Raw genomic sequence first — 21,965 nt, forward strand, 5'->3', positions numbered from 1 at the left:
GACTCTCAGAATTCTCTGGTCCTCTGGGCTGGGAATCACATGGGTGAGAGTTGTTGCAGGTCTTGACAAGCGGTTGACCTTGCAGTGGGCCAAGGGGTAACACCCTAATGGAGTTGCCCCCCAAAGTCCATCAGAGGGCCACCTTTCCCCCACATAATACAAGACCAGAATCCCTCACCCCACCAGACCCCCCCCCCCCCCCCACTGCACCTCTCCCACCAGAAACCCCCGAATTAAAGATATCCCAACCAGGGACCTCCAGAAGAGATCCTGTCTGGAAGCTAGAGAACAATCCAGACAGAGCCAGTGAAAAACTCACCTGTGCACACCTGCTGACTCAGGCAGAGGATGTAGCACCTGTAAATTCCTGAAAGAGAATCCCAGCAGTTCCTCAAATGACAGGCGCTGCAGGTACACACGAGACCTCATGCGGCACCTCCTTGCCACCTCCTCCTCCTCCTTCGCCTTTTGGGCGGCTCACTCTCCATCCTGGGTGGCTGCCTCCTGTTCCTCTGTGACACGCTCCGCTGCTGCCCCATTCACTGGACTGAGGAGCCCCATTCCCTGGACTGAGGAGCCCCATTCACTGGACTGAGGAGCCCCATTCCCTGGACTGAGGAGCCCCATTCCCTGGACTGAGGAGCTCTGCTCACTGGACTGAGGAGCCCCATTCCCTGGACTGAGGAGCCCCATTCACTGCACTGAGGAGCTCCGCTCACTGGACTGAGGAGCTCCGCTCACTGGACTGAGGAGCCCCATTCCCTGGACTGAGGAGCCCCATTCCCTGGACTGAGGAGCCCCATTCCCTGGACTGGGGAGCCCCATTCCCTGGACTGAGGAGCTCCGCTCACTGGACTGAGGAGCTCCACTCACTGGACTGAGGAGCCCCATTCCCTGGACTGAGGAGCTCCGCCCACTGGACTGAGGAGCTCCGCCCACTGGACTGAGGAGCCCCATTCCCTGGACTGAGGAGCCCCATTCCCTGGACTGAGGAGCCCCATTCACTGGACTGAGAAGCCCCATTCCCTGGACTGAGGAGCCCCATTCCCTGGACTGAGGAGCTCCGCCCACTGGACTGAGGAGCTCCGCCCACTGGACTGAGGAGCCCCATTCCCTGGACTGAGGAGCCCCATTCCCTGGACTGAGGAGCCCCATTCCCTGGACTGAGGAGCCCCATTCCCTGGACTGAGGAGCTCCGCTCACTGGACTGAGGAGCCCCATTCCCTGGACTGAGGAGCCCCATTCCCTGGACTGAGGAGCCCCATTCCCTGGACTGAGGAGCCCCATTCCCTGGACTGAGGAGCCCCATTCCCTGGACTGAGGAGCTCCGCTCACAGGACTGAGGAGCCCTATTCCCTGGACTGAGGAGCCCCATTCCCTGGACTGAGGAGCTCCGCTCACTGGACTGAGGAGCCCCAGTCCCTGGACTGAGGAGTTCCGCTCACTGGACTGAGGAGCCCCATTCCCTGGACTGAGGAGCCCCATTCCCTGGACTGAGGATCCCCATTCCCTGGACTGAGGAGCCCCATTCCCTGGACTGAGGAGCCCCATTCCCTGGACTGAGGAGCCCCATTCCCTGGACTGAGGAGCTCAGCTCACTGGACTGAGGAGCCCCATTCCCTGGACTGAGGAGCCCCATTCCCTGGACTGAGGAGCTCCGCTCACTGGACTGAGGAGCCCCATTCCCTGGACTGAGGAGCTCCGCTCACTGGACTGAGGAGCCCCATTCCCTGGACTGAGGAGCTCCGCTCACTGGACTGAGGAGCTCCACTCACTGGACTGAGGAGCCCCATTCCCTGGACTGAGGAGCCCCATTCCCTGGACTGAGGAGCTCCATTCCCTGGACTGAGGAGCTCCGCTCACTGGACTGAGGAGCCCCATTCCCTGGACTGAGGAGCCCTATTCCCTGGACTGAGGAGCCCCATTCCCTGGACTGAGGAGCTCCGCTCACTGGACTGAGGAGCCCCAGTCCCTGGACTGAGGAGCCCCATTCCCTGGACTGAGGATCCCCATTCCCTGGACTGGGGAGCCCCATTCCCTGGACTGAGGAGCCCCATTCCCTGGACTGAGGAGCTCTGCTCACTGGACTGAGGAGCCCCATTCCCTGGACTGAGGAGCCCCATTCCCTGGACTGAGGATCCCCATTCCCTGGACTGAGGAGCCCCATTCCCTGGACTGAGGAGCCCCATTCCCTGGACTGAGGAGCCCCATTCCCTGGACTGAGGAGCTCTGCTCACTGGACTGAGGAGCCCCATTCACTGGACTGAGGAGCCCCATTCCCTGGACTGAGGATCCCCATTCCCTGGACTGAGGAGCCCCATTCCCTGGACTGAGGAGCTCCGCTCACTGGACTGAGGAGCCCCATTCCCTGGACTGAGGAGCCCCATTCCCTGGACTGAGGATCCCCATTCCCTGGACTGAGGAGCCCCATTCCCTGGACTGAGGAGCTCTGCTCACTGGACTGAGGAGCCCCATTCCCTGGACTGAGGAGCCCCATTCCCTGGACTGAGGATCCCCATTCCCTGGACTGAGGAGCCCCATTCCCTGGACTGAGGAGCTCTGCTCACTGGACTGAGGAGCCCCATTCCCTGGACTGAGGAGCCCCATTCCCTGGACTGAGGAGCTCTGCTCACTGGACTGAGGAGCCCCATTCCCTGGACTGAGGAGCCCCATTCACTGGACTGAGGAGCTCCACTCACTGGACTGAGGAGCCCCATTCCCTGGACTGAGGAGCTCTGCTCACTGGACTGAGGAGCCCCATTCCCTGGACTGAGGAGCCCCATTCCCTGGACTGAGGAGCCCCATTCCCTGGACTGAGGAGCCCCATTCCCTGGACTGAGGAGCCCCATTCCCTGGACTGAGGAGCCCCATTCCCTGGAGTGAGGAGCCCCATTCCCTGGACTGAGGAGCCCCATTCCCTGGACTGAGGAGCTCCGCTCACTGGACTGAGGAGCCCCATTCCCTGGACTGAGAAGCCCCATTCCCTGGTCTGAGGAGCTCCGCTCACTGGACTGAGGAGCCCCATTCCCTGGACTGAGAAGCCCCATTCCCTGGACTGAGGAGCTCCGCTCACTGGACTGAGGAGCACCATTCCCTGGACTGAGGAGCCCCATTCCCTGGACTGAGGAGCCCCATTCCCTGGAGTGAGGCGCTCCGCTCACTGGACTGAGGAGCCCCATTCCCTGGACTGAGGAGCCCCATTCCCTGGACTGAGGAGCCCCATTCCCTGGACTGAGGAGCCCTATTCCCTGGACTGAGGAGCCCCATTCCCTGGACTGAGGAGCTCAGGTCACTGGACTAAGGAGCTCCGCTCACTAGACTGAGGAGCCCCATTCCCTGGACTGAGGAGCCCCATTCCCTGGACTGAGGAGCTCCGCTCACTGGACTGAGGAGCCCCATTCCCTGGACTGACGAGCTCCGCCCACTGGACTGAGGAGCTCCACTCACTGGACTGAGGAGCTCCGCCCACTGGACTGAGGAGCCCCATTCCCTGGACTGAGGAGCCCCATTCCCTGGACTGAGGAGCTCCATTCCCTGGACTGAGGAGCTCCGCTCACTGGACTGAGGAGCCCCATTCCCTGGACTGAGGAGCCCCATTCCCTGGACTGAGGAGCCCCATTCCCTGGACTGAGGAGCCCTATTTCCTGGACTGAGGAGCTCCACTCACTGGACTGAGGAGTTCCGCTCACTGGACTGAGGAGCTCCGCTCACTGGACTGAGGAGCCCCATTCCCTGGACTGAGGAGCCCCATTCCCTGGACTGGGGAGCCCCATTCCCTGGACTGGGGAGCTCTGCTCACTGGACTGAGCAGCCCCATTCCCTGGACTGAGGAGCTCCGCTCACTGTACTGAGGAGCCCTATTCCCTGGACTGAGGAGCCCCATTGACTGGACTGAGGAGCTCCACTCACTGGACTGAGGAGCTCCGCTCACTGGACTGAGGAGCCCCATTCACTGGACTGAGGAGCTCCGCTCACTGGATTGAGGAGCTCCGCTCACTGGACTGAGGAGCCCCATTCCCTGGACTGAGGAGCTCCACTCACTGGACTGAGGAGCCCCATTCCCTGGACTGAGGAGTTCCGCTCACTGGACTGAGGAGCCCCATTCCCTGGACTGAGGAGCTCCGCTCACTGGACTGAGGAGCTCCGCTCACTGGACTGAGGAGCCCCATTCCCTGGACTGAGGAGCCCCATTCACTGGACTGAGGAGCTCTGCTCACTGGACTGAGGAGCCCCATTCCCTGGACTGAGGAGCTCCGCTCACTGTACTGAGGAGCCCTATTCCCTGGACTGAGGAGCCCCATTCACTGGACTGAGGAGCTCCGCTCACTGGATTGAGGAGCTCCGCTCACTGGACTGAGGAGCCCCATTCCCTGGACTGAGGAGCTCCACTCACTGGACTGAGAAGCCCCATTCCCTGGACTGAGGAGTTCCACTCACTGGACTGAGGAGCCCCATTCCCTGGACTGAGGAGCTCCGCTCACTGAACTGAGGAGTTCCGCTCACTGGACAGAGGAGCCCCATTCCCTGGACTGAGGAGCCCCATTCCCTGGACTGAGGAGCTCCGCTCACTGGACTGAGGAGCTCCGCTCACTGGACTGAGGAGCCCCATTCCCTGGACTGAGGAGCTCCGCTCACTGGACTGAGGAGCTCTGCTCACTGGACTGAGGAGCTCCGCTCACTGGACTGAGGAGCTCCGCTAACTGGAAGTCCTCGGTGCAGGGAGAGATGAGGACACCATTTTTAAATGGCATCAAATCTCTCGAGCCCCCAACACAACCCCTGAAAGCCCCCAAGCCCCAACCCACCATATGGGGGTCCTCTGGGCTCCTGCAGCACCTCCCCCTCCCCCCCCACACACACACACACAGGGCACCCCCCAGCCCGAGCCCCACAACACAGAAAATGCCAGCTTGGCACCTTGGCAGTGCCACTCGGGCACCACCAAGCTAGCGCCCACATGGCACCGCCATGGTGCCAGTCTGGCACCACCAGCGCTAAGGTCCACCCTGACCAGAGGGCATGCACCTGGGGGCCTCCAATCCCCTGGGAGACCCCCACGAGTGCCGTTCCGTCTGGTCCCTGTGTGTGGAGACCAGTGCTGAACAGTACTCACCGAAGTCTCCAAGACGAGGGGGTTAGGTCCCATACCTTGGTTAGATCTAGGGAATGCATATTAGAGAGATTAATCAGAATGGGCGGGATTCACATTGCAATGTCTCAGGAGATCGTGTTAGATCTCACAAGGCATGGCAAGCCGGGTAGATCCCGGAAGTGGGATCTCCCGGCACCGACCGGCCACGCCGCACTGCCTTTCGGGCGCAACACAGCCGGTAAATCCTGCCCTATGTTTTCATTTGATAGGTTTCCTTTGACATTCTGTAATTTGTAGTTACGATGCTCTTTTAGGGGTCTGTTCAATTTGGCCTTGTTTAATGAGGCATGATCAATTTGACTGGAGACGAAGTTGAATCCAAACTGAGGCTTCATTAGTATCAGATGTGTGGCCTCGCACAGCAGCTGGCGAAATGGCTGCGAGCTGGAGGCCACGCATATTTATAACCCGGCTCCTGGGCAGAGCTAGCATGCAGGGCCCACAGGTGAACCTGTAGTGCAGGTTCTACAGTACAACCTCTAATATCAGAACACAGTGGTTTACCACATTCACCCCCTGTTAAAATTGAGTCCGGCGTGGGTGGTGGATAACTATGTACAATTAGAAATTTTAATATTTACAGAGCAGGAAAAAAATGTCTCTGGTCATCCGGCGGGCAGGTCAGAGGTTCAGCTGGTCCAGTGCATTGATGGTTCTTTGAGACCGACGAAGCGGTGACGGCGATGTTGGCGCTGTCGTGGTCGAAGTTGACTCCGGGAGCGTGCCGAAATCCTCTTCATCAATGGGGGTGGGCAGGGGGAGGACGGACGGTCCTAAGGGGGGATGATGGGGGCGGCAGGGGAGGGGAGGGTGGCGCCGGGGGTGGTGTGGGGGTGGAACCTGCTGGTGCCAGGTCCCTGAGGGAGACGGTATCCTGGCGGCCGTCGGGGAACGCCACGTAGGCGTACTGGGGGATTGCGTTGAGCAGGTGCACCCTCTCCACCAACGGATCCGCCTTGTGGAGCCGCACATGTTTACGGAGAAGCACGGTTCCCGGAGCTGTGAGCCAAGTCGGGAGCGACACCCCAGATGTGGACTTCCTGGGGAAGGCAAAAAGACGTTCATGTGGTGTACTGTTAGTGGCAGTGCAGAGTAACGAGCGAATGGAATGTAATGCATCAGGGAGGACCTCTTGCCCGCAGGAGGCCGGGAGATTCCTGGACCATAGGGCCAGCTGGACGGCCCTCCATACCGTCCCATTCTCCCTTTCTACCTGTCCGTTTCCCCAGGAGTTGTAGCTCATCGTTCTGCTGGAGGCGATGCCCCTGCTGAGCAGGAACTGACATAGCTCATCACTCATGAATGAGGATCCCCTGTCACTGTGGATATAGGCGGGGAAGCCGAACAGAGTGAAGATAGAATTAAGGGCATTAATGCCAGTGGCCGACGTCATGTTGGGGCATGGGATGGCGAAGGGAAACCGGGAGTATTCATCGATCACACTGAGGAAATATGTGTGTCGATCGGAGGAGGGGAGGGGGCCTTTGAAATCCACGCTGAGGCATTCAAAGGGGCGGGAGGCCTTTACCAGGCGCGTGCAGTCCGGCCGGTAGAAGTGCAGCTTACACTACGCACAGACCTGGCAGTCCTTGGTGATTGTCCTTACTTCCTCGACGGAGTAGGGCAAATTTTGTGCCTTAATGAAATGGTACAACCGAGTGACCTCTGGGTGACAAAGGCTGTCATGCAGGGCATTGAGTCGGTCTACTTGTGCGTTGGCACATGTACCTCGGGATAGGGCGTCTGGGGGCTCGTTGAGTTTGCCAGGGCGATAGTTAATCTCGTAATTATAGGTGGAGAGCTCGATTCTCCACCGCATGCGGTCGGGATCGGGCCCCAGAACTCCGTTCTGGACCACGTAGCCGAGGATGGCTAAGCGGTTTGTAAGGAACACACCTTCTCCTTGTTATACGTGAGGTTGAGGAGAGTACCGGTGCAGAGAAATTTAGCGAGGTTAGCGTCGTTGTCCTGCTGGTCATGGCCGCAGATGGTCACATTGTCTAGGTACGGAAACGTAGCCCGCAAACCGTACTGGTCGACCATTCGGTCCATCTCCCTTTGGAAGACCGAAACCCCATTGGTGACACCGAAGGGGACCCGAAGGAAGTGATATAGACGGCCGTCTGCCTCAAAGGCGGTGTATGGACGGTCCGATTTACGGATGGGGAGCTGGTGCTAAGCGGATTTCAGGTCCACCATTGAGAAGACCCGGTACTGTGCAATCTGGTTAACCATGTAAGATATGCGTGGGAGGGGGTACGCGCGAGCTGCGTGTAGCTGTTGATGGTCTGGCTGTAGTCCACGACCATTCGGTTTTTCTCCCCAGACTTAACCACTACCGCTTGAGCTCTCCAGGGGCTGTTGCTGGCCTCGATAACGCCTTCCCGAAGCAACCGCTGGACCTCGGACCTGATGAAGGCCTTATCCAGGGTGCTGTACCGTGTGCTCCTGGTGGCAACGGGTTTGCAATCTGGAGTTAGATTGGCAAAGAGGGAAGGAGGATCGACCTTTAGGGTCACGAGGCCGCACACAGTGAGGGGTGGTAAGGGTCCGTCGAATTTAAGGGTCAGGCTCTGGAGGATGCACTGGAAGTCCAGGCCGAGGATAAGTGCAGCGCAGAGGTTAGGGAGGACGTAGAGGCGAAAGCCGTGGAATTCTATGCCTTGGACTGTGAGTGTGACCGTGCAGTACCCCCGGATCGCTACACGATGGGATCCGGAGGCCAGGGAGATACTTTGATTGGTAGGGTGTAACTTAAGGGAGCAGCGCCTTACCGTATTTGGGTGTACAAAGCTCTCGGTGCTCCCGGAGTCCAGTAGGCAGGAGGTCACATGGCCGTTGACTTTCACGCTGGTGGATGCGTTGGTCAGATCATGTGGTCGGGACTGGTCGATTGCCATGTAGGCGAGCCGTGGTTGATCGTCGGGTAGTGAGGCGGCCGTTGAGCTGAGGTCCTGGAACGCCGTTGGTGTCCATGTGCTGCGGGGTGGCCTGGGGATTACAAAATGGCGGCGCCCATGGAACGCACGTTGCTGGGGTGGAGCAAGATGGCGGCACCCATGAAACGCACGTGTTGTGCGGGGGAGATGATGGTGGCGGCAATTGGTCGCACATGGACTGGGGAGGAGAGGAGGATGGCGGCGTCCATTGTCCATGACCGGGGGGGTGGGGGGGGGGGGTTGGGGGGGAGGGGCGACTGCAGCGAAGTGGCGGCCCTTCTTCCCGCAGGCCTTACAGAGGGCAGTGCGGGCCAGGCAGCGTTGGCGGGGGTGATTTTGCTGGCCGCAAAAATAGCATCGGGGTCCCCCGGAGATCACTGGCTGGCACGTAGCGCAGGCATATTGGGTAGGCAGCGCCCCCGCTCAGGCGGCTGTGTGTGGGGCCCATGAAGCGTAGGAGGGGTGAGCCGCGTGGTTGGGGGCATAGGACTGGACATTGCGCAGGGCAACCGTCATGGAGAGCGCTAGTATTTTAGTCTCTGCGAGGTCGCGCGTGGCCCCTTCTCGGAGCCGCTGCCTGATAACATCAGACCCAATCCCTGTCACAAAAGCATCCCGCATAAGGAGATCTGAGTGCTCCTTAGCTGTAACGTCCTGGCAGTCACAGTCCCGAACTAGTGGGATCAGGGCCCTCCAGAAGTCCTCGATTGACTCACCAGGTAGTTGAGTACGCGTTGCGAGCGCGTGTCTGGCGAAGAGCATGTTCGTCTTTTGTTCATAATTTTCTTTGAGTCAAGTCATGGCATCAGCGTAATTGGGCGCATCCTGGATCAGCGGGAAGACTTTGGAGCTGAGTCTGGAGTACAATATTTGGATCTTCTGAGCCTCTAGAACAGGGGTCGGCGCCGCGTTGATATACGCTTCAAAACAAGCTAGCCAGTGCTGGAAGTCCGTTCTGGCGTCGCTTGCGTGTGGATCCAGCTGCAGGCGATCTGGTTTAATCCGGAGGTCCATCTTCTGAATCTGATACTAATAAATTGAGGCACGATCAATTTGGCTGGAGACAAAGTTGAATCCAAACTGAGGCTTTATTAGTATCAGATGTGTGGCCTTCCACAGCAGCTGGTGAAATGGCTGCGAGCTGGAGGCCACGCATATTTATAACCCGGCTCCTGGGCGGAGCTAGCATGCAGGGGCCACAGGTGAACCTGTAGTGCAGGTTCTACCGAACAAGCTCTAATAGCAGAACACAGTGGTTTACCACATTTAATTTGTCCTGATTTGCTTACTTTGTTTTGATTGCTTTAAAAGAGTCATGAAGGCAGTTGTAGAGGTTACTTTGTAAATGCATGGCACAGACTTCTTTGCGGTGCTAGTATATTTCCCTTTATCATTACCACCACCACTCCATTCAGTCAGGTTGCAACAAGAATTGCCAGCACTATTTCTTGCCTCTTCATGTCAGTCAAAGCATCCTTTTAGCAGTGCACTGTAATTGATTGCATCCTATTCAGTGACAGCTGCTTACAGCAAAGTGCTGAAGTGTTTCAAGGAATTGCAAACACATGAACGAAATCTTATCCGGACCAAGCTCCCATGATGACTCAGTATGGAAAAGCCATCTCCTAGCAATGTTCTCAACCATACAGAACACGAAGACCCCACAAAGTATTTGCTGAGTGAGGATTGGGGGTGGGGGGGGTGTTCCCTTTTAAACTACGATAACAAGGCAATCGTGTCCTAAAAAAATTACTGCTGCTATTCTTAACAAGTAACAAATGTATTTGTAACACACTCCTTTGTCAACAACTTTAGTGAAGATATTATAATAAATATGTTAAATGCATGCATTAAATAAAATGCAAAGGTGACATATCAACATGTTTATCTGCTAATAGCAGCAGTGTTAAGTCTGCACTAATATTGAAAATCAGTTGGTTATAACACAAATTGAATTGTATTTTTTCAAATATAGAATTCTGAAGCTGTGAAAAATATCAGGCATTACCGTAGCTAATAATTGTATTCTTTGCATACTGCAGAATCATTCACAAAGAGTCCCCAACGTGGAACCCCAATTGTGTTTTGATATATTGACAATTAGGATTCTTACCCTTAGAGGGCGAATTTGCTAATATCTGTGGATTAGAGACCGTTCATTTTCCTAGGAAGGGAAGGATGGTGAGGAAATTAAAATAAAACAGTACTTAAAAAAATCCAAGTTAGCTTTAACTTGAAATAATAATTGTGATGATTATAAAAGGTGCATACCCACACCTCCAGTTATCACTTCTGCACTATCATGAATGTTACAATTATCTATTTTTTTTTAATGTTACTCCTCTTTTAAGTTACAAAGCCAATGCGCAGTGTGGACGGGGAAAGCCCTTAATCCTTGCTCCAAAACAATTCAGGTTCAGATTGAATCCAATTCTTGGTCCCCCACATAGGGCATTATCATAGAATCGTAGATTCACTACAGTGCATAAGGAAGCCATTCGGCCCATCAGGTCAGCACTGACCCTTTGAAAGACCACCCTACATGGGCCCAATTCCCTGCCCTATTCCTACAACCCTACCTTAAGAGGGAATTTAGCATGGCTAATCCTCCTAACCTGCACATCTTTGGACAGTGGGAGGAAATCGGAGCACCCGGAGGAAACCAACGTAACACAGGGGAGAACGTACAGACTCCACACAGACAGTCACCCGACGTCGGAATCAAACGCACGTCCCTGGCGCTGTGAGGCAGCAGTGCTAACGAATCCGCCCCACCTGATCTGACGCTTGATCATAGCCAAAATGCCAAATGTTACAATTATCTTTCACTAAGCAACAACGGCTGCTGTGCTATTCTCAGTTAATAACCACAGACCACACAGAGTTACTGATAATTATAATATACAGTAAGCCAGATGTAGTTGCATGTCTGCTGGGTTTAATCAGACACCTGTATGATAACCTTATACTTGGGTGGTGAGTGGGTAAAATTTCATTCTGCTGTTGCCTGGTTGACATTTTATTGCTGATAGCTAGCCGCTGCCTTAGGAATCATTGATCTATTCCCATATGGTAGTTTTAAAGACAGTATTGGAGGAAACGAGACAGTACAGCACAATCCTTGTTTGCTGCAAGTCATTAAAATGAGAACAGAATTCTGGAATCGTTTTATGCTCCTGATTCAATTTTCCTGCCGGCAGCGCACCCTCGCCCATGGGTTTCCCGGCGGCTTGGGGTGGTTATAATGGAAAATCCCATTACAAAAGCGGCGGAAAAACAGAATCCTGCACCCAGCAAACGGCGCATGGCCGACAAACACGCGGTTGGTGGTCCGGAGATTCCCACCCAAAGGGTTTTTGGAATACCTCATGGACTTAGGTGGTACAGTGGTTACCAAGCACCTAGACCATTAACTTAACTGATGCACAATGGCACAAAGTAAATGACACGTGGCTACTATCGGTGAGCTTTGAATAATGGATGTCAACAGATAAAGACTGGTTACATCATATTTCAAAGTGTCATTTGGATTTATTTACATATCTCTAACTGTATACTTGAAGGGAAAACAAAAAGTGAGATCAGAAACTTTGAAGAACTTCCCACGGCACCGAGGACCCGGATTCGAGCACAGCCCCGGGTCACTGTCTGTGTGGAGTTTGCACATTCTCCCCGTGTCTGTGTGGGTCTCCCCCCGCCCCCCACAACCCAAAAGATGTGCAGGTAGGTGGATTGGCCACGCCAAATTGCCCCTTAATTGGAAACATAAAAATAATTGATTTTTTAAAAATGTTTCAAAAAATTATTGAGCAGCATCTCTGATGACTGAGTGGGCCGATGCGCAAACAAGGACCCACATTCAATCCCTGTTGTGTACTGCATTAGCTGATAACAGAAACAATGCTCTCATCAGCCTCAGTTTTGGCTAAGTTTAAGTGTGAGATCCAGTGGTATTGCCTGTTCTTGTCAGTTTTGTGAGGGCCATGAAGAATCCAGCACAAATTTGTAGATTCAAACAGAAAGTAACTTTATTTACAACAATATATACACAGCAGCAATGGTGGTAGTTCACAACTGGTTCCCTCTCTAACCGGTACCACACCGACCAGCTCTATTTATACAACTGCACTGCTAATGATTGCCCACCCCCTCCCCTCAATGGGGGGAGCTCATATTCCCCAAGGATCCTAAAATGCAACATAGGGTAACCAATTGTCCACAGCCAACAGGATCCGGGCAGGTTATAACAGTCAGCTTGGATCTTGCATGTCTCTTATGAGGAGGCCATGGATTCAATTTGAATTTGAATTGTTTTTTTGCGAGGGGATGGATTAAGATGTTTCCCATCACTCTGCACATTGTCTTTGTAGCTCTGAGAACAGAATAAAGTTTGAAAAAAAAACAATGGGCTGGGTTCTCCGCCGGCGGGATGCTCCGTTTCTGGAAAGATCTTTGGTTGCTATCTTGGTTGGTGATCCAGCAAATTTGGGAGTTCAAACATCCCTCTTTTCCCCACCCCCCTTTTCTCTCACAAAGGCTGTTGGACTCTCCTTGTGCATCATCAGTTATGGCTCAAACTTTGTTGGAACTCCAATAAAGACAAATGGACTCTTTTGTGAGACTGGCCAAACAAAGAAGGGAAGGAAGATAGGAAATGATGACTCTAGGTGGACGCTTAGTGCTGATACACAGCTATAGCGATTCAAAATGTCCGCCTGCGAGGTGACATCATCTGATCACATGTTTCTACAAAAATACATAACCGTAGACAGAAAACTAAATGCACCGATGGTCAAACAGCGAGTATGATCCTCAGTTCTAAGGAGACCAACAATATGATGGGTACTCCTTCTCTTTATGTTCCGGCTGATTTCATATTGACATCATTGGGTGAAGTGCAAGTCCTGCACACCCTGCAGCAATTCCAAATTATACTGACAGATCTACTGCAGCCAGTTTTACGAGGAAGACCCATCATACCTCATGGACACCAATAAGAACAGTTCCAAATTATGGAGCAAAGGCAAAAACACTGTTGAGGTGCTCAGCCATGGCCGTCACTGACTGAACCACACATTGGACACCTCCACTCATGCTGTTGATGTCATGCACCAGGCTCTCCACTGCGGTCGCCACCCTAGCAGTGTTGGCCTCCGTGCCACGCATTGCCGCCGCCATCTCCTGTGCCCGTGGCCTCTGGGACTCCTACAATCGGCTATGGACCTGCTAGAGGGTCGCTGGCATCGCCCTCTGAATCAGCCGCACCCTAATGTCTCCATCAGCTTCCAGAGGTTCAGCATCTGACTGGGGCCCAGGTGCGTCCTGGGATCCAGCAGCCCTCCGACTGCTGTCTCGCCTGGGCGTTCCTGCCTCCACCCGATGTGCATAAGCAACTGTGTGGTGCCCACCAGAATATGCTCCAGAAGCCTGACCATTATCATTGCCCACCAAGGTGCGTGTCTCTGCGTTGGTGAAGGGTGGGGATGACAGCTGTGACGCTTCGACAGTGGCATCCTTGGAGCTCTCCGCCGAGGTGTTCTCATGTGTGGCAGGTGGAGGGCCACCCCAAATGGGCCGGCGCTGTCGGATAGAGATCCTACCGGAGAATGAATACATGATCAGTGGGAGGGATGGGTCAGTCTGTATGGCATTAACAACTCACGTGTGACTTTTTGCAGTAACTTCATTGCAGTGTTAAGGTAAGCTTACTTGTGACACTAATAAAGATTCTTATTACAGGTCATCTGGGTGGGGGCCGATGGAATCTCACCTTTGCGAGGTATGTCAGTAACGGTGGTTACTGATTTGTCCTCGGGTACCATTGCAACCTCTCGGGCCCGTTCCTCGTACGGTGTGAGGACTCTGATGACTGGTACCCTGCCATCCGCCTGGGCCCTCTCCAGTCTGTTGTGGGCCAGCTTCTCCTGCGGGGTCACAGAGGGGACACCGTTAGCCACAGGCGTCATTCATTGCGTGGGTTGGGAGAGCAGGGTTCAGGGAGGGGGGTGTTCGGCGGCGAGTGAGGGGAGGGGAGATGGCCCGTATTGGGGGACGTGGTCCGGCGCGGGGAAAGGGCCCATTTGGGAGGGGGAATGGGAAATTTGGTGGGGAGGGGGCCAGTTCCAACTCGACCGTGCCGCCCGTGGGAGCTAATTGGTCTTCTTGCAGCACTCAGTGCCAGTTTTCTGGTCACACTCCCTGAGCTGATAGCTGCTGCCACTTCCTCCCAGGCGGCACTGGCTGCCCTGTGGCTGACCCTCCAAGACCTGCGAGGGAACAGGGTATCCCATCTGGCCTCTTCTGCATTAAGTAATCTGGCCATGTCGGCATCGCCGAATCGTGGGGCCGGCCTTCTCGGCGGCATGGCTGCGGGTTGAGTGGGGTTGGCTGTGCAGGATCGGTTTAAGTGCTGCTCTCCCTTGTTAGCGGCGGCCGGCAAGAGCGGTCCCGGTGAAGCAGCCAGCGGGATCATCATTTGCGGCATGAAGCCCGTGCAACCTCGTTAAGTGGACCCATTAATGTTTGATAACAGTGGCGGCATCGCCAGGCCGAGCATCAGGAGGCTCATGGCAGTTCTCGCTCGCTACCACACTTAGAAAGTTTTGGTTAAGTCACGCCCTAAGTGTCGTTTGATAGCAGTGGGGATGGCGTGGCAGAGCCGGTGGGAAACTCCCTGTAAAATCCGCCACAAATGAACTTCGAAATGTTCCAGTTAAATTCCACCCATAGACAGCAATGTGAAATTAGTGAGATAGTTTTCCATAAGAAATTGAGTTAAAAGTCAAGTTCCATTGTTCATGATATCATCAAAGCGGAAACGGGCATGAATGCTAAATCAGGTAATAAGTGATTGATAGCTTGTAACCAATTGATTTTCAGCAGTTTTGAATTTAAGACATCCTACTTAAGTTTGCACCATTAGATATGTTTTGATAGTTGAAAGCTGTACCAGTTTACCATGTTATTCCTTAACTATCATAATATTCAACTCGTTCACGTGACCTCGGGCTCAATGTGAATATATATTTTGGAATGAGCTCCTGGTATCATTTTCACAAGTTTACACTAGCAAAATAAATGGAGCAGGTCTGTAGTTCTGCCTTTTCAGAGATAGTGCAACATCTTTGCCTCTGAATCCTTCCTTCATTCCCTTGAGGATTACAGATGCCCTCTAAAATCAAGACTCCTTCAGCTCAGCTCCATGCAGTGGAGCATATTTATCTAACCACTAGTCACACATCCACCCGAGCCCTGCCTCCGTTCAAGCTGTTGAAAACTAAAGGTCATTTGATAACCCATGTTTTAATAGATTTTTCCCATACAGTTTGCGTTTTATTGGCAATCATTTCCTTCCTTCAGAGGAGCCATTTTCTGGGTCAGTGAATCTGTGGACTTAAAAGGAATTGCATTGATTGAGTTTTATTAGTTGTGTCTTCACGCGTGATGGGTAGATTGCGTTGTACCTGTTAGAAAGGAACTGGCCGACATTGTTTACTCTTTGACTTTGGGCTAATCTGCATTCTCGGAATTAGGTTTACAGGTTATGCTTACAAAGATAGCTTGTGTGCAATGGCTTGACCATTCCGCCTTCTTTTATCGAGAAGTCATTTTGGAGCAATGTGATGCCACTGCGTTTGGATTTTCTATGGTACAAATTAAAAAAGAGCTCAGTGCTTTAGAACTGTGCTAAGCTAACAATACTACTGCTAACCTAACAATATTTCAAAGCCCTCATGGTTTTTCGCTCCCCGGTTTTGAGCCTCTTCTTTTCATATCTGTTTAAAAGATAAGGGGGGTGCTGTCCCTCGGGCACGCTATCAAATTTGCCATTCCTCAAAGGTGACCTTGGGCAGTCATTGGCAGCATTTTACAAGCAGTGTTTACTTTTTTCTGTTCTTTTTAAAATTTTCCAATTAAGGGACAATTTTGCCTGGCCAAGCCAACTACCCTGCACATCATTGGGTTGTGGGGGTGAGACCCACGCAGACATGAAGAGAATGTGCAAACTCCACACGGACAGAGACCCAGGGCCAGGATTGAACCCAGGTTCTCGGCGCCATGAGGCAGTAGTGCAAACCACTGTGCCACCGTGCCACCCAGATGGGTCATCATTACACTTTTAATTCCAGATTTGTTTTTATTGAATTTAAATTTCACCATCTGCTGTGTGGTATTCAAACCCGGGTCCTCAGAGCATCACCTTGGGTCTCTGGATTATTAGTCCAGTGACAATGCCACTATGCCATTGTCTTATAATAATCTTTTTTTGTAGGCTTACATTAACACTGCAATGAAGTTACTGTGAAAATCCCCATGTCGCCACATTCCAGCGCCTGTTCGGGTACACAGAGGGAGAATTCAGAATGACCAAATTACCGAACAGTTCGTCTTTCGGGACTTTGTGGGAGGAAACCGGAGCACCCGGAGGAAACCCACGCAGACACGGGGAGAACGTGCAGACTCCGCACAGACAGTGAACCAAGCTGGGAATCAAACCTGGGACCCTGGCGCTGTGAAGTAACAGTGCTAACCACTGTGCTACCGTGCCGTCCCGTTGTCTTCCCATGTTGGACAATTCTTGCAGAGAGCCAGCAGAGACAGGGTGGGCCAAATGGCCTCATTTCATGGTTCTATTGTACTGTATTCGTAATAGCTGTTTGTCCTCAACCGTGGGGTCAAATGTGGCCTGTGCACAGCATCCTCCCTCTGCCCCCCTGTCACCCTGTGCCCCCCTTCCTCCCCCAACCCCCAGCCGCTTGATCCAGGATGAGTTAATGGTACAAAAAGCGAACCTTGCTGGTCACTATGCTTCAGCCGCACACTGGGTAGTGGCAGTACATTTAACAGCTAAACCTCCAGTGACCGTTCATAACGGCATTTGACCTTTCATTAATTTGCTCATTTTGTAAGCATATTGACAGTGTCAAGTGTTTAGAAGGTTGTGAATTCAAAGCTCACCGCAGACTTGGCCATATAATCTGTGCCAGAGCAAACTTCTGATCCAGCAGTAGGTCCAATTGGATTGATTCACTGAATATTTGGATGCGACACAATTCAAATACTTTGCATTGGATATGCCCATTCATTCTATAAAAGAAACCAGAGCACTTCTGGAATGCCATGTGCAAAGGGGAATGTTGGACTGAATGTCCAACACAGAAATAATGGCATAAATGCAAATTACTGGACATTCTGGAAATCTGAAATGGAAACAGAAAATACTCAACAGGTTTGGCAGCATCCGTGGAGAGAGAAATAGAGTTAACTGGCGGGATTTTCTGGCTCCACTCCAGTAGGCACCGTTGCAGGGGCGACAGGATCAGTTGGAAAGCTGTTAAAAGTCAACGGCTCTCCAAATCTTCCCGTCCCGCCAGTGACAATGACCACCAGGGCCGAAAGGTCCCGGCCAACAATTTGGTCTGTGACCCAGTTTCTATCAGAACTAGGAAAAAGTTAGAGATGTAATAGGTTTTGAGCAGGAGAGAGGGAGAGGGTGGCAAGAAGGAGACAGCGAAGGCGGGCAGGAGAGATTGAATGGCAAAATGTTTCATGGTGCAGAGGTAATAGGCCAAGTAGAGAAACAAAAACTGCATGTTGAGGAGGTGTGAATGGCAGCATCTTGAAAGCAGCTGTCTGGCAGCAAAGGAAAAGAGAGAGAAAAACCCAATAGCAAACCTGCTCCTCCTTTCAGTTGTTCAAAACCTATAACATTTCCAACAGAAGTAATGAGGAGTTGTTTGATAAGATGATGTGAAACAGAACACGTGTTCCATATAATTGAAGATCAGGACCTTCATAAAGTGATGAATAGGAGACATGAAGAATGTGCAAACTCCACAAAGTCACCCGTGGCTGGAATCAAACCTGGGTCCCTGGTGCTGTGAGGCAGCAGTGCTAACCACTGTGCCACCCATCCCAAAGCACTTTACGGTTAATGAAGTGCTTTCGAAGTGTAATAACTCTTGTAATGTAGGAAACGCAGGAGCCAATTTGCACATAGCAAGTTCCCACGTGCAGCAATGTGGTTGACCAAACAATCTGTTTTTTGCTGATGCTGATTGAGGGACAAACATTGGCCAGGACCCCGGGTAACTCTTCTTTGCAATTGTGCTCTTGCATCCACCCAGAAGAGCAGACAAGCCTCAGTGTACCCTTTTATTACTAAAGACGGCATTCTCTAACAGCGCAGCACTGTCAGTCTACCTTATTGTGCTCATTGCTCTGAAGTGGAACTTGAACTCACAACCTTCTAATGCTAGAACGCTATCAACTGAGCCATGGCTGACACTATTTATAGCAGGTGTGAATTTACTTTGTTACCTGGCAACACGGTCATATTATCACTATTTAAATTGAGATTAGCAATTCAGACCAATTGGTCCTTTCTGAGAAATCGTCATAGCTCCCACACGCCACCTTTGCCCTATAGTTGTTGATGCACGGAATGGCAAAGGATCAAATTCCATTCACTGTTTATGCTGTAATATTGCTGCATGCAAAGGTGAAGAGAAAAGGCAGACTGTTTGCAACAGCTCAACACAAAAGTGTTGGCTTCATACCCAGGGTACACCTGACAGATAGAAGCAAGCCCTGGAAATCTGAAGCAAAAGTTGAAAATTAAAATACATGGCAGGTTGGTCATGTGAGAAAGGCCCTCCCCAACAGATCCTCCCTACACGCCGGGAGTTTCACCCTCGCCGCATGTTACCCACAAGGTGGCTGTGGTGGGGACGAGACCGTCATCCACCCCCTCATGGAATGTGCCTTTGCAAAGAAGGTCTGGAGAGAGATGAGGTGATTTTTGTTGAGGTTCATCCTGAGCAGCTCCGTGACCCTGGACGCTGTGCTCTACGGGCTGTTCCCAGCTATGTACACCAAACATCAGCCATTGCTGCCTCCATCAGCTTAGTGAAAGACGCTCTTTGGTCTGTCCGAAACTTGTTGATCGTCAGTGTAGTGTGTGTTGCCGATTGGCACACTCCAAAGCCCAGGACTACGTGCTGAGGGATGCACTAAAGCTTGGGCAGCCACTACAGAGGCGCAATAGGGGAAGGTCACTCTAAGATCTTTCAGACAAAGTGAACTGAGGGGAGAAGAATTGCATACAACTCCCACGGACTGTATGACTCACAGTGAATGCATTCAGCTAATTATGCACGTATAACAATTGTATCAAAGCAACTTAGAGTACAACTTGATCTATATAGACATCTTAAATACACAATTTGTAATGACCATTTTGAAATATCTGTAATGTTTCTTTTACTGTATTGAAACACCTCAAGAGCAAATCATGTTGTATGTAGAGAACTAGAATATTCCCCATCACGGAAGAGACCCCATCACTCGACCCCGCTTCCCATCCATTAACTCTTTACACCTCTCACTGCCTTGGGAAAGCAGACAGCATAATCAAAGACCCCTCCCAGCCAGGTTATTCTTTCTTCCAACCTCTTCCATCAGGCAGCAGATCCAAAAGTTTGAAAACACGCACCATTAGATTCAAAAACAGCTTCATCCCCCTTGTTACCAGACTCCTAAATGACCCTCTCATGGACTGAACTGATCTTTCTACGCATCTTCTCCACACAATACTCCGTATGCTTCATCCGATGTCTATGTTTATGTATTTACATTGTGTATTTATAATATGTCCTACGTTTTTCATGTTTGGAGTGATCTGCCTGGTCTGTACGCAGAACAATACTTTTCACTGTACCTCGGTACATGTGACAATAAATCCAAATCTAAATTATTGCACTTTGTGCGATGAGCAGTTTGAAATGTTTGTAATGTTCTTTCGAATATTTCACGAATAAAGTATATTTTTGTTCATTGAAAGCAGGTTAGTCCTAAATGCAGACTTAATGACCGGAGCTTCCTTGTGGGTTTGCCTGCATTGCTACCAAAACATGTACATCAACTTGGACCGGGATCAGGTGAGCCAGGATGTCAGGACCATGGGCATCACCTGCATAGCTGGCCTACTCCCCAGGGCCTGATGGGATCGACCCCAGAATACTGAAGGAGGCAAGAGAGGAAATTGCTGAGGCCTTGACAGAAATCTTTGCACCCTCACTGTCTTCAGGTGATGTCCCGGAGGACTGGAGAATAGCCAATGTTACTCTTTTGTTTAAGAAGGGTAGCAAGGATAATCCGGTGAGCCTCATGGCAGTGGTAGGGAAATTACTGGAGAGAATTCTTCGAGACAGGATCTACTCCCATTTGGAAGCAAGGGGTCGTATTAGCGAGAGGCAGCACAGTTTTGTGAAGGGGACGTCGTGTCTCACTAACTTGATAGAGTTTTTCGAGGAGGTCACAAAGATGATTGATGCAGGTAGGGCAGTGTTGTCTATATGTAGATAAGGCCTTTGACAAGGTCCTTCATGGCAGAGTGGTACAGAAGGTGAAGTCACAAGGGATCCGAGGTGAGCTGGCAAGATGGTTACAGAACTGGCTAGGTCATAGAAGGCAGAGAGAAGCAATGGAAGGGTGCTTTTCTGATTGGAGGGCTGTGACTAGTGGTGTTCCGTAGGGATCAGTGCTGGGACCTTTGCTGTTCATAGTATATATCAATGATTTGGAGGAAAATGTAACTGGTCTGATTAGTACGTTTGCGGACAACAGAAAGGTTGGTGGAATTGCAGAATGCGATGAAGACTGTCAGAGGATACAGCAGGATTTAGATTGTTTGGAGACTAGGGCGGAGAGATGGCAGATGGAGTTTAATCTGGACAAATATGAGGTAATGCATTTTGGAAGGTCTAATACAGGTAGGGAATATACAGTAAATGGTAGAACCCTCAAGAGTATTGACAGTCAGAGAGAGCTAGGTGTACAGGTCCACAAGTCACTGAAAGGGGCAACACAGGTGGAGAAGGTAGTCAAGAAGGCATACGGCATGCTTGCCTTCATTGGCCGGGGCATTGAGTTTAAAAATTGGCAAGTCATGTTGCAGCTGTATAGAACCTTAGTTAGGCCACACTTGGCGTATAGTGTTCAATTCTGGTCGCCACACTACCAGAAGAATGTGGAGGCTTTAGAGAAGGTGCAGAGGAGATTTACCAGGATGTTGCCTGATATGGAGGGCATTAGCTATAAGGAGAGGTTGAATGAACTTGGATTGTTCTCACTGGAACGAAGGAGGTTGAGGGGCGACTGATAGAGGTCTACAAAATTATGAGGGGCATTGACAGAGTGGATAGTCAGAGGCTTTTCCCCAGGGTAGAGGGGTCAATTACTAGGGGGTATAGGTTTAAGGTGCAAGGGGCAAGGTTTAGAGGAGATGTACGAGGCAAGTTTTTTACACAGATAGTGGGTGCCTGGAACTCGCTGCCGGAGGAGGTGGTGGAAGCAGGGACGACAGTGATGTTTAAGGGGCATCTTGACAAATACATGAATAGGATGGGAAAAGAGGGATACGGACCCTGGAAGTTTAGAAGATTTTAGTTTAGACGGGCAGCATGATCGGCGCAGGCTTGGAGGGCCGAAAGGCCTGTTCCTGTGCTGTACTTTTCTTTGTTCTTTGTTCTTTGTGCTCCAGGTGCGGGGTGTCACCGACTGCACTCACGTGGCTGTGGTGCTCCCCATGGTGAAATGGAGTGCCGTTTGTGAACCACAAGGGATTCCACTCCTTCAATGTTCCGATTGTGACATTAGGTGTATACCCAATGTACACCCGATGCCGGGGAACGTCCATGACAGCTACACCCTGGGATGCTCACAGATCCCAGCCACTTTCAAGGGTGAGCAGTGGTTGGAGGGATGGGTCCTTGGGGACAGAGGGTACCCACTCAGGATGACATCAATGCGGAGGGCACAAACACCTGCTGAGCCTCGCTACAACAAGGCTCATGCGTCAACACATGCACTGT

The sequence above is a fragment of the Scyliorhinus torazame genome, chromosome 21, assembly GCF_047496885.1.
Source record: "Scyliorhinus torazame isolate Kashiwa2021f chromosome 21, sScyTor2.1, whole genome shotgun sequence".
Lineage (NCBI taxonomy): Eukaryota > Metazoa > Chordata > Chondrichthyes > Carcharhiniformes > Scyliorhinidae > Scyliorhinus > Scyliorhinus torazame.